This window comes from Saccopteryx bilineata, chromosome 1 (assembly GCF_036850765.1).
Source record: "Saccopteryx bilineata isolate mSacBil1 chromosome 1, mSacBil1_pri_phased_curated, whole genome shotgun sequence".
Classification (NCBI taxonomy): Eukaryota; Metazoa; Chordata; class Mammalia; order Chiroptera; family Emballonuridae; genus Saccopteryx; species Saccopteryx bilineata.
In genome coordinates this window covers 70,659,457-70,672,733 of record NC_089490.1, presented here as the reverse complement: position 1 = coordinate 70,672,733, position 13,277 = coordinate 70,659,457, and the positions used below count along the sequence as shown (strand labels likewise).

Below are 13,277 nucleotides of genomic sequence, written 5' to 3'. Positions count from 1 at the left end.
GCCAGAAAGATGTGACTCACACATCATAACTTCTATCCAGACAAGAGCAGCTGGTTACTAGAGAATTCTTATCAATCCTGTGTGTCCAGAGAGCTGTGTGACCTCAGAACTGATTGGACTTGTTATTTTTTGTTAAGTGTAAATGACAAAAAAGCTGAGTCCCAGAGCCAGGTGGCATGGTTTGTCCTTGGGAGGTACGAAGAAGCAGCAGAGTGTGAGCAGGTCACTGCACTCTGGACCGACGGCTCCCAAATGAGGCCTGTCATCAGAATCCCTGTGGGCAGGTTTTATAGTGCACAGTGGCTCAGCACTAATGTGGATTCCAACACGGAAATCACAAAGGCTTCGGAAATCTCGGGGATCGGTATTTTAAAAACAACTCCAGGACATTCTGAGAGTCAGCCTGGTTGCAAAATTCTGGGCTGGACTTCTTTGTAGAAGAGCCAGAATATATGATTTTCTAAAGCAAGGTCCCACAGTATAGGATCTTCTAAAGCAAGGTGGCAGAACGGTCAATCAAAAGCAGTAACACAGCACTTTTAATAAAAACAAAGCATTTTAAAAATAAGTTTTAATTATTTCTCATGCTTCTTAATGTAATCCCAACTTATAGAGAAGAAGAGTTAAAGCACAGAGTCATGAAATCAAGCCACCACCACCCCGCCCACAGGCAGAGCTGAAAACTCAAGAAATCTGACTCTGAGTCCTCTTGCTCCTGCTCTCCCAATCCACCCCACTGTGCCCATCCCAGTCTCACTTTACCCCACAGAAATACCACTGAGGGGGTTTTCTTCCATTCTGCTCTGGGACTCACGCAACCACAGACGGGAGCAGCCTTAAGCTTAGGAAGCCTGGAAGCTGGACCAGGAGGAAAGGCGGCTGGCTCGTGGGAGATGACCCTCCTTCCTGGTGAGATGCTGTTGGGGGATGTGCTACCACACAGAAAGACCCTACCCTGAAACTCCCAACATGTTTCCATCCCTGGGGTCTAAGAATAGAGGCACCTGATCCTAAAAAATTTCTTGTGTCAGTGAGACTGGGGTTTCCTAACTATCATGGTCAACAGTTGGTCCAACCTTAAAGGTGGGCTCACTTAATGTTGACATGCAGGAGGTCCTCTTACATTATTACCTCTGTCTCCTCTTGAGAAGAAAAAAAAAAGAAACAGTATAGCACAGCCGCTGAATAAAGGGTTGCAAGTCTGCACAAGAGCAAAGAATGATGGCAACAAAATTTGGAAGTAAGCATGGGATATAATTTTCCAAAAAGAGGTCAATATATGCAGGAAGCAGAAGAATCCCAAGAATACTGTGACCAAAAAAGAAAAATACAGTAACTATTGCACATATTTAGAAGGTCTGGGAATTGCATGCCTCATTAAGTCCGGGGGTAAAATATGTCCTCATTTTAAAGGCAAAGTGTAGGGCTCATGCTACTACATAGTTAAACTATGTAACTAACTCTTCCTGTCCCAAGTCCATGCTCACCAAACACTCTGCCACAGGAGAGAATAAGCTGCAGCCACATCTTCAAATCTGTTGACAGTTACATACATTGAATCTATTAGTACTCCATTTTAAAGCAAGTAATGAAACGAAATGACAAATTAACAGCAGTCTTCTGGTGATAAATATTGATAGAAGCCTGACCAGGTGGTGGTGCAGTGGATAGAGCGTCGGCCTGGGATGCTGAGGACCCATGTTCAAAACCCCAAGGTTACTGGTTTGAGTGTGGACTCAGCCAGTTTGAGTGCGGGGTCACTGGTTTCAGTATGGGATCATCGACAGGACCCCATGGTCACTGGCTTGAGCCCAAAGGTTGCTAGCTTGAAGCTCAAGGTCGCTGGCTTGAGCAAGAGGTCGCTGGCTCAGCTGAAGCCCCCTCATCAAGGCACATATGAGAAAGTAAATCTCTCTCCCTTTCTGTCTGTCTGTCTCTCTCCCTTCCACTATCTTACTCTGCTGCAGATAGATAGATGACAGATTGATGATAGATAGATAGATAGATAGATAGATGATAGATGAGAGATAGATAGATAGATAGATAGATAGAACAACATGAATCACAGAAGTAAAAAACTGATAACTTTGTGAAAGATTATAATGTCTGAGAAAGGAAGTTTACCACAAAACCCCTCAGATGACACTTAGATTCACAAATTAGAGTTTTAGTAAAAAGGCGAGTTAAATGCTATATAGAAAGGCTTAAGGCTGTGCATGAGTTTCTCAACTGACATTTGATCAACTAAGAAGTTCTATCTGTAGGTGATATTAAAGACTTTTAAAAACGTGATAAATAGCTTTGTGACCCAAAGCTAAAGAAGATAAGATGTACCTAAATTAAATCAGATTATAGGTAATGAACATTTTCACAGAAGAAAAAAACAAAACTTTCATTCCCTATTTCTTTAGGCTTTGAATTCTCAAAAAACCCATCAGCCATATCAGCTCAAGGACATCAGTCTGCGAAAGACTAGCGAATCTTCGCAGCCAAAGGGTTATTGGATTTTATCTACACTACTGCCTATCACAAAAACAGCATTTTAAAAACGTCTCCTTTTAGGAAATGTCAAACAGAATAGATGAGAAAGCAAGTCAAAGAGATGCAATCAAAATAAATCTCTTCTATTCAGATACCTACCTCAATTACAAACCTAAATGTCTAAAACAATAAAAACAGCTGTCACTGAAGAAGTGACTGAAAACATGCTCCTATTTAAAGTAGGCTTTTCTCCTTAGTAAGATAATTTTATAACTTTGCCGGTCTGTAAATTAGATCAAACACAAGATCTGGCTCTGATGTCATCTTGGCTACCAACCATATTTTTTCATCAGAGTTTTCACACCTCACTATAATTAACATCCACTACATACTGAATCTTCTTTTTTTTTCCTACTATATTCTCTTCTGGATTAATAGTGTGTAAACGATATATTCTGACTTTAACAAAGAATCACAAATTTAGCATTATCAATTCCCTAAACCTTTCTTATTTTAGGTATCTAATGTTACTCATTAACTATTAAAACTACATCTGAATTATTAAATCACCGCACATTTAAAGAAACACTGAAATAAATACATACACATATACATGCATGCATGAATACATCCATACATACATACATACATACCACAGCACATTTAGCACACAAGAAGTAGTATTTTCTGTAAGAATGTACTTTGTCATTATGTGATGAATTATATACATAAAATTCCTAAAATTTGCTGCTCAGGCTACCTTCTATAAATGTTCTTTGCTGTCACTACTACAAAAGTCACCAGCATGGTGGGCTACTAGCAGTTCCCACTGCTGTCGGGATTCCCCCAAGCCAGAAAGCTGGGAGGGCGACTATGAAAAAAAGTCAAAACACACTAAACTCATCTGAACTCTGGTCATCATAGAACCAAACGGTATCTTAAGAAAAAAAAAAAAAAGAAAACCAACAACAACAACAGAAAAATTCCTCTGCCACTTGTGAGGGTAGGGAGCTGCCTGGCAGGGGTGGAGGAGATGACAGACTGTGGAACAGTAAAAAGAAAAAACTAGATTTAACTAAGAAAGTATCCTCTTTGGGAAGACTTTAATCCTGTCTGACTTGAAACTGGATTTGAGTAGTTTTTCCTCTGAGCATGGGGAGCGCTTGACCTTTTCATAAAATCTACATAATTCAGCATGAAGGGAAGCCTCTAATTGTCTAGAAAGATGTAGACAACTAGAACTTGACCTCACAGAAAGGCTAGGAGGTCTGTAACTACCAGTTTCTTGGTACTGCTTTTATTAACACACAGGGGACAGGAGCGATGGGAACCCCTGAAGAGATCCTATAATAGAGCCCCAACGATCAGCCAGGGCAAGAAGAGACTGATCCTCCCTCCTTTTCCTGTGGCCAGGCTGGGGCTGGCACAAAAGAGGGAGAAGTGAAACCCCTCCAGTGACACCCTTTCAGGAGAGGTGACACCAATAATCCCAATATATGCATCCGTCTTCCCAGGAGAGCCCGCTCAGTCAGCCTGCTCAAGTTCTATTACGGGAGGAGGCTGGCTTTTCTCCAAGGCTGACAGACCAGCGCACAAATTTAACTGAATTCTACCCTCATTTTAAGGGGAGAGGCAAAGGGGGAAAAATTAATAAATACTGACATTTTTTACTACACAGATGGCATTGTCCTAGATGTTTTCTCTGTATATCTTATTTAATCTCCTAACAGCCCTATAATCTAAGTAACAGAATTCCCATTTTATAGATGAGGAAAATGAGACCTAGAGGGAATACGTAACTAGACTGTAAATAACGGAGCCAAAAAGTGTCAGATTTTGTATTAAAATCTGGGCCCCAAGGTTCATGTTTTTTTGGTTGTGCCAAACTATTCTGTACACAACAGTGAAAAATTAAGACTCACAAATAACAAGGCTTCTAAGGCTTCTAACAAGGCTTCTGATGATTTAAAATGAGGTCCCAGAACCTGTGTCATAAAAAATTGCAGAATGCCTCCTTCACTGAGCTTGGTGTCTGTTCCATTAGCATTGACTGTGTTTCCACTGAAACCATCAGCCAGGATCAAAATACTGACTCCATCAATATCCTGTATGCCAGACCGGCTGCACTGTGGGAGGTGCAGGGAAGCCCTGCCTCAAACTGGAACTGGCTCATCTGGCACGAGAAGCAGAATACATTACGCCGCAAATAAACATGTAGGAGAAAGTCAAGAGTCTATGAAAACTGCCAAAGATTTTCCCTCTTCATTTAAAAATCATCTTATCAGGTTGGCAATTTCAATCTTGCAAAACTATTTTAGACAAATTTACAGCTTTCAGTGCTTTTGCCATATGCGGAACTCATCCGAATCCAAGTCGAGTTGGCAAAACTGTTATTTTTTTTATACATAGTTCTTTTAAAAATCATCAAAATTTATAGTGCCATATGTCTAAGTCAAGTTAAATTAAAAGCAGTAATGCATTGCAATGTGCATATGAAACAATGCAAGAACAAAAGAAATATTGAAGAGAAAGTTGAGTGCTTTTTCTGCCTCTTCAAGGGTCAAGAGCTCAGTGAGAAGGGGATGGGAAAGCAGGTCCCAGTTAGAAAAGACAGAGCCAGGGAAAAGGTGAACAAAGTGAATTCCATCTACTAATTCCAAATAAGAGGGGAAATAAGATGTTCTAGGATAAATCCCCAAAGTTCTACCCTCCAAACTAGAAGAAGTTCTGAAATCATATGGACCAGTACTATAAGGACAAGAAGGGAAGAAAGGCACTGCCTGACAAGGGGACATAACCAGGTCTATCACCACTGCCACCAAAGAGCCCTGTTTCATAAAAAATATGGGCTCCTTGCATCTTTTGTTCCTAGTGCTTTCCATTACGTGACCAGCATATCTGTGAAGAGCAAATCATCATATTGGCTTATGCAGCAGTACCCTTTAATGCACAGAGGATATACTCCAAGACCTCCTGTAGATTCCTGAAACCTCACATAGTACCAAACCCTAATATGTACTATGTTTTTCCTATACCTAAATACCTATGATAGGTTTAAATTTCTATATTAGGAACAGTAAAAGATTCCTAACGAATAATAAAATAGACAAATTACAACAATGTGCTGTAGTAATGGTTATATGAATGTGGTTTCTCTCTCTCAAAATATCTTATTGCACCGTACTCACCTTTGCATTAAAGGAAGCGCTTTATAGCTCCTCGCTGGCATATCCAAATTGCCAGCATCTCTACTCTTGTGCTTTGGGGTCATTACTAAGCAAAATAAGGGTTACTTGAACACAAGCACTAGGATACCTTAACAGTGGATCTTAAAGCAGAGATGGCTACGAGGTGACTAATAGGCAGGGAGCATATACAGCGTGTACTCACTGAGCAAAAGGATGATTCACGTTCCAGGCAGAATGGAGTGGGAAAGAGCGAAATTTCATCACGCTACTCAGAATGACAAGTAATTTAAAACTTATGAATTGTTTATTTCTGAAATTTTCCACTAAATATTTTTGAACCGTGGTTGGCTACGGGTAACTAAAAACATGCAAAATGAAACCATGGATAATGGGGGACTAGTGTATTAAACTTGATGGGGATTAAAATCCCTCCAACTTGAAAGCAAATTCCTGTCATATCAATGTCCTCAGTGCTAGACTCTAGCCAGCTCTGACATGTTTTCCACTTTATCTCATCCCGTTACCCATCATTCTAACAGGCAGCTTTCCTAACCAGTCACTGCAGGTCCAGTGCTTGACTACAAACCGAATTTCCCTTTGCTTGTCACATTGTTTCATATTTCCATTCAGGTAACAGAAATGCTGACCCAGCCACGATCGAGAGAGCAGAATCCATTTTTCTGTCACTGAGGCTCCCCTGTGGGTTTGAGTATAGATTTTTGAATAGCTAACAGACAACTTACATTTATCTTCACTTGTCCCACAGATATGAGACGTCATCAACGGTATATCTAACATTACAATCTCCATGTGTAAGTCTCCCTGACCTCCAAGTCTATGACCCCACAAAAGAAAATGTTTACATTGTCAGGTTCTTCCTTTTACATCTAATTTACAGAATCTCTTTCCCCATTTTTGAAAACCCATGTATTTGTCCACTCCAACTGAATTCATGTGAGATATCTATGTAGGCTTCCTTTCCATTGAAAAGACATATCAAAAGGTGAAATTACATGCCAGATGTTGAATGTTAAGAATATAGACACACCATAATAGTTCATGGGTATTTACTGTTTGTCAGACTCTGTATAGAGAATTATAATACTCGGTTTGTCCCTTGCACTTTTTTTCAGTGTTTTAAAAGAATTGGTAATACACTGTCCAGATTTTCCTCTGTCTACAGCTCCCCTCCTAGTCTCCTTCACCAACTTGTCTTCTTCTACCCTCTCCCCCACACTCTCAGTTTCATCATCTCGCTGCATTCCACCTTAGAGACCATAGTTCTTCCGACAGTCAGGTCACCCCTTCAGCTACAACGATGAGCTCATCAATATCAGGTATCTAGTGCATTATCCTCTCAACTCACATTTCCAACATTGTCTGCAGTGTTTTCCATCTCACCATGGGTAAAGGGATCATTTCCTCCTCCTACACAGAACTTAGCTCATCCCCACACTCAGAGTATTTTTTTTTTAATTTTTCTGGTATTATGTTTGTATGGAATATGGTATCTGTTTAACACACAACTGCCTTACAATCACAATTCTATACATGTCTATAACTTCCATTAGGTAATGGGCAGAGGAGGGTGGGTATGAAGTGAAAGGAGCTGTTGAGGTTTGGTTTTTTTTTTGGGGGGGGTATTTTTCCAAAGTTAGAAGCAGGGAGGCAGTCAGACAGACTCCTGCATGCCCCGACCGGGATCCACCTGGCATGCCCACCAGGGGCGATACTCTGCCCATCTGGGGCCTGAGGCCCGGCGTCAACTTTGCGGGAGGGGAAGAGAGAGAGAGAAAGAAGAGGGGTAAGGGTGGAGAAGCAGATGGGTACTTCTCCTGTGTGCCCTGAACCCTGGACTTCCACATGCTGGGCTGATGCTCTACCACTAAGCCAACTGACCAGGGCCAGGAGCTGCTGAGGTTTCAAGTTTTCTTTCATTGATACAGTTTAATTAACTTTAGAGTCTTGGGTTCATCTGTAAAATGCAAATAAAATGCCCACTTATAGGGATGGTGTGAAGGCGATATGGGAAGTAAAGTGCATGTAGAAGGGGCTAGAAGGCAGAAGCTTCCAGGAGCAGTACGTGTGTTTGCACTGAATCCCTGAGGGCAGGAATGTTATCTCCACAGCACTCTGGACTTTGTTATATTATTATTGACTAACATGTGCATAGCTCTTCACTAGGGGTACAACACATTTTCATGAATTCAAAACTGAAATGCATTTAGTTATTATTAAAGCATCTTTAAGAGGGTGATTTTAGAACAAGAAGGACTTTTTAGAAGTCCTTGTCCACATCTTGGCTTTTTTTTTTAAGGACACCTCTTTGAATCCACAAAGGAAACAATGTAAGTAACATTCCTTTCTGACCACAAGGTATGCTTCTACAGACATGTCTACAGCTTTAGTAAGAATATGAGAAAGTGGCAGCTTCTTAAAAGGTATCCACTTCATTACAAGATTGCTTAGTGAGCCCTGGAACGAATGTTCTTTTGAGTTCCCATTTATGTTTTTGTTCCTTTGGAATGTTGCAGTATTCTGTGGTGGCTTTTAACTACCTGAAACCGTGTGTGTGTGTGTGTGTGTGTGTGTGTGTGTGTGTGTGTGTGTGTGTGTGTCAGATAGAGAGAAACAGATAGGGACAGACAGACAGGGAGAAAGATGAGAAGCACTGATCCTTTGTTGCAGCTCCTTAGTTGTTCATTGATTGCTTTCTCATATGTGCCTTGACTACAGCAGAGTGAGTGACCCCTTGCTCAAGCCAGCCACCTTGGGCTTCAAGCCAGCAACCTTTGTGCTCAAGCCAGTGACCCTGCACTAAGCCAGATGAGCCTGCACTCAAGCCGGCAACCTCGGGGTTTCAAACCTGGGTCCTCTGCATCCCAGTCCAATGCTCTATCCACTGTGCTACTGCCTGATCAGGCTAACTACCTAAAACCTTAATGGGAAGTGTTCATTGAAAGGTTTAGGATGCTTCTTTTTCTGACCAACTTTTTATTCCACCTCTTTTTTTTTAAGATTTTATTTATTCATTTTAGAGAAAAGAAAAAGAGAAAGAGAGTGGAAGGGGGGGGGGAGAAGAAGCGGGATGCATCAATTCCCATATGTGCCTTGACCAGGCAAGCCCAGGTTTTTGAAATGGCAACCTCAGCGTTCCAGGTCGACACTTGATCCACTATACCACCACAGGTCAGGCCCCACCTCTTATTTTTTAATTATGTGAGAGGTGGGGAGGCAGAGACAGACTCCTGCATGCACCTTGACCAGTGATCCACCTGGCCAGACCACTACAGAGGGGGGGATGCTTGCCCATGTGGGGAAGCATGTTGCTCAGCAACTGAGCCATTTTAGCACCTGAAGGGAGGCCACAGAGCCATCCTTAGCACCCAGGGCCAACTTACTCAAACCTCTTGAGGCATGGCTGTGGGAGGGGAAGAGAGAGAGGAGAGAGAGAAAGAAGGGGAGGGTTGGAGGAGCACATGGTCACTTCTCTTGTGTGCCCTGACCAGGAATCAAACCAAGGACTTCCACACGCCTGTGGATGCTCTACTGCTGAGTCAACCAGCCAAGGTCCCACCTTTTTCAACTGACTCTTTCTATACTTTTTAGTCCTATGCCTCCCTCCCCCCCAAAAAAGAAAAAATAATTAAGCCAGGAACATAAAATGTTTTAAACTCTAAATGCCTTTGTGTCACCAGATTTAAAAATTCCTGTTTTGAAACAGTTCATGCTCTTTTATTTTCTCTGAGGTCTAAGATAGAGGACCCAGGGACCCTCAGAAACAAACTTGGATCTGTTTATTGAAGAAAAGATATGGAAGACTTTTTAGAGATTTCAATATCAAAATCGGAAAACTAATCACTCTTATAATGATGGATGTATTTGTTCACATCAGTATTCTATTAGCCAAAAGCAGCTTAGAAATGAATGAGACCCCAGTAGTTATGGACTGCAAACTGTCAGGCCACAGGCCACATGTGGCCCAGATACATTTATAATGTGGTCCTTACAGTTTTTAAAATTAAGGACATGTCACATAAAAAATCTGGAAACTTCGATTTTCATTGAACAAGGATTTTTAGAGCCGTGGCAACAATGAGCTACAGGAGGCGCTGCCCTCTTTATGTGGTTCCCTCTTCCCAGAAGCCACAATCCACACCTCGCTCTCTCCTTCATGTCTCCCACCAGGATGCTCCACTCTTCCGTCTCACCTCTCACACCCCTGCACACACTGGGAAAGCAGATACAGGATGTTTTTAAAGGCAAAGAGCCTGGATCCAACAAGAGCTTCTCCATTCACTAGCTCTGTGGCCTTGAGCAAGCTTTGAGTTTCAGGTTCCTCAGCTTTAAAATAAGCTGATTCATTGACCTCACAAGGGTGGTATGGGATTTAAAAGGGAATGTACAGAAAGTACTTTGTAAACTGTAATGCAAAATGTTTGTCACCGTTATTCATTTCCCAGCCCCCATTCAGTTGCATAAATCCCCTCTACCCACCTCACTTATAATTGGCTTCCTTGATCCTCACAATATTACCCTCTGTATAACACACTTTAAAGTCTAAATAAAAAGAGTTTGATAAATTTCTTTACATCATTTAATAAAAGGCAGAAAAGATGGGCAAATATCAAAGAAAAACAAAATAAATTGTTGAATGCCACTGTATTTTTACTGGGTCATTTCTATGTGTGATATAGGGATGCCATTAGTGCAGAGTGTAATCATCAGATTGCTCATCCTTTCAAATGCTGTGTTATAAATTCACCTACTAGGCACCTAAGGCCTCAAGGTGAAACGAACAACCCAGTGATTAGGGGATCCCCTGAGATTAGAGCACTGGCCTCCTCCTTGAGCCTCATTCTGTGCTCCCAGTAAGATTCCAGTAAAGGACCCAATCCATCAGAAAAAAACAAAAACAAAAAACAAACCAGGATCTAAAAGCTTTCCCTGTGTGTCCTTCCTTTCTGTTTTATCATGAGCTCTAAAAACTTAGAATCTGGAGTGCTAAGCCATGGCACACATTTTATATCTATATCTATCTACATATAGATATACGTCAAAAAAAATCAATGAGACTTGAAAGAAAACGATCTCAGAAATGGAAAGAGGTGCAGAAAACTGGACTAAAATAATAATGCAGTGGATATAGAAATATTACCTAAGACATATGCTATGAATGCTATCTCTGTAAAGGAAGAATTTGACATATGTATTACTGTTCTGGTCAATTTACAACAGATCATCCTTGTGTGGGGAACGACAATTAATTCATCTTCTGCTCTCAATGTTAAGAAAATCACGCCTGAATGAACTGCAAAATATCATGTGGAAATAAAGAGAAAGAAGGGGTTTTCATTGGAATCAGCTTTCTTGATAAGATCTTTATAAAATGGTAATAATTTATCATTCAAGGCACATCCGTTGAAAAATTCATCTGACGAAATTTTAAAGCATATCATATAGTGCAATAACCGCTTTTCTTGAAGTTAAATGAAACTGTCGCCTGAATACAGATTAAACAAATGCCAAATTATCACATGGTCCTCAGTGTATGTTTTTTATTCAAAAATCAAAATAAATAACAGCAGCATTGAAGAAACCAGTTATTTCAATAGCTGTCCCAAAGCTGATGTTTAAACAAGTCTCCTTGGCAACCACGGAGCACAGTATATCTTGGGCTGGGGGAAGGGGAGAAGAGGGGTCGCAACTCCAGGGGTGATTAAATAAGTAACTGAGAGTACTACTTGCTCCAGCGACGACGCTGGAAGAGGCAGCATGCCCCTGAATTTTCAATCAACTCCAGTCTCACCCCCACTGGCGCACCGGCAGCCTCCCACCTTGTCCCTGCGGTCTGCAGACACCAACCCCGAAGGTTCCACTTACAGAGACTGACTTACCCGATGAGGCGACGGTTCTGCTGGGTAATGAACCCGACGCGGCAGCTTGGACAACGGGTTTTCCCTAATGCACAATGGCTCTGCTTCGCCCCACGGTGCTGATGTGAATAGAAATCGCAGTAGCTTCGCTCTGCCTGTTTGGGGATGCAGTTGTGAAGAAGAAGGAGCGCGGTAGCGCGCGCGCGCGCGCGTGTCAATGAGTTTGTGTGTGCGCGCGCGCGCGCGCACCTGCGTGCTCCCGGACTTCCCCGCGGTGAAACAGGGTTTCCTAGTAAAGACACAGCAGCCCCACTGCAGGTGGCGCTAAGTCTCGCTCTGCCTCAGGAGGCCGCGTCAGTTTAGAGATGCACCTCGGCGGACCAGGGCGTCTCTGACAGCCCAGCGGTTCCGCCCCCTCCCGCCCCAGGCGAGGAGCACACACGCACGCCCCCGCGTCCTCGGCTGGGGAGCCCGCGCGCGCTCTTCTCCCCACCCTGCTGCCGGGGAGGCGCGCACGCCGTGCACCCCCACCCTCTGCCGACGGCGAGACGGGGCGCGCGCCCGCTCTCCCCGGAAGTTCCCCAGCTCCGGGCACCCTGGTTCTCGCTCTCCGCCACCTGCGCTGGGTCACATGCTCGGGCGACGCTCGAGACCCAGGGAAACCAGTGTTTGCTCCCAGACTGCAGACTGCGGGAACAAATGCTGTGACCCCAACTTGGTGTGCCTGGAGGCACCGGCCCTGTCTCCCTCTCCCTGCCTGGCTCAACTAACTTGAAAAGTTCAAAATGCCCCTATTCCTACCGGCCGCTTTTTCTTAGGATAGTAGACTGTGGTACTGTCGAGAACAGCATCATGATAACTTTTAAGAAATGATGGGATCACCAAGGATGGATGGAAACCCCGAACCTGAGGAAGGAGGAAAGGTGGGTAGTTACAGCTAATGCAGCATTAAAGCTCCAAACACCAACCCCAGAACGCACCGCTAAATTCCAGGGCCTGGCCCACTCTTTTGCCACTTGCGGGTCTTTCATATCATCCCTGTATAAAATATGCTCCGAAACGTGCACGAAAGCAAAGTGGATCCTTTGAATAGGTAAAAATACACCATATTCCACTTTTGAATTGAAAACCTTGGTCCTACGTGGACCAGGTGGATGAAACTCTACATTAAAGTAAACTGTGTGTTGTGCAGTTCAGGGTTTAAACTACTGCAGAGATGGAATTTCACAGAATTTTAAGTCACATCTTGGGGTTGTGCTTCTACAGCTGGGCTAGGGACAGCACCCTGATCTATTTTGAGATGTCCTTAACATTCTTGTTAGTCTCAAATCGCTGCTTCAGCGATTTTTCTACTTTCAGACCTACTGGTTGTCTGGGGCTGTTAGCACTTGACCCTCACCCCTTGGAGCCTGTCTGCCTTCCAGGGCTTCATTCACGTGGTCTTGATGTTTGGACTTTAGGATTCTGGGAACTACGTTATCTGGCAGTCCTGGACACCAAGATAGGAGAGGAGCAAACAAGAGGTTCAGTGTCATTCTCTAGAATTTTTCATAAGCAATTGATATTTTTCATTAGGTGCTGTGTTATAACAGAAGACCAAATGTTAAAGCACGTTTGAACCAAAAATACTGACAATGACTGGTGTCAAAAAACTCCTAAAGTTTCATAAAACATTTGTCACTAAGGTGACTGTCCTTAAAATTTGAAACCCATCTACATTGACTAGATTATT

The 13,277-nt window shown here is 42.7% G+C and overlaps 1 protein-coding gene across 4 annotated transcripts in view; it reads right to left on the bottom strand.

Annotated features, from left to right (window-relative positions):
- Nucleotides 1-11,941, bottom strand: part of KLHL32 (kelch like family member 32) — a 240,989-nt gene extending 229,048 nt beyond the window's left edge. For 3 of the 4 annotated variants that reach the window (XM_066254357.1, XM_066254363.1, XM_066254369.1), the window contains exon 1: nt 11,567-11,940. The gene's annotated coding sequence lies outside the window, so the exon portion shown is untranslated. Of the gene's footprint in view, nt 1-11,566 lie in introns of all 4 variants that reach the window. The other variant, XM_066254361.1, reaches the window with a different exon arrangement.
- Nucleotides 11,942-13,277: the final 1,336 nt, after the last annotated feature.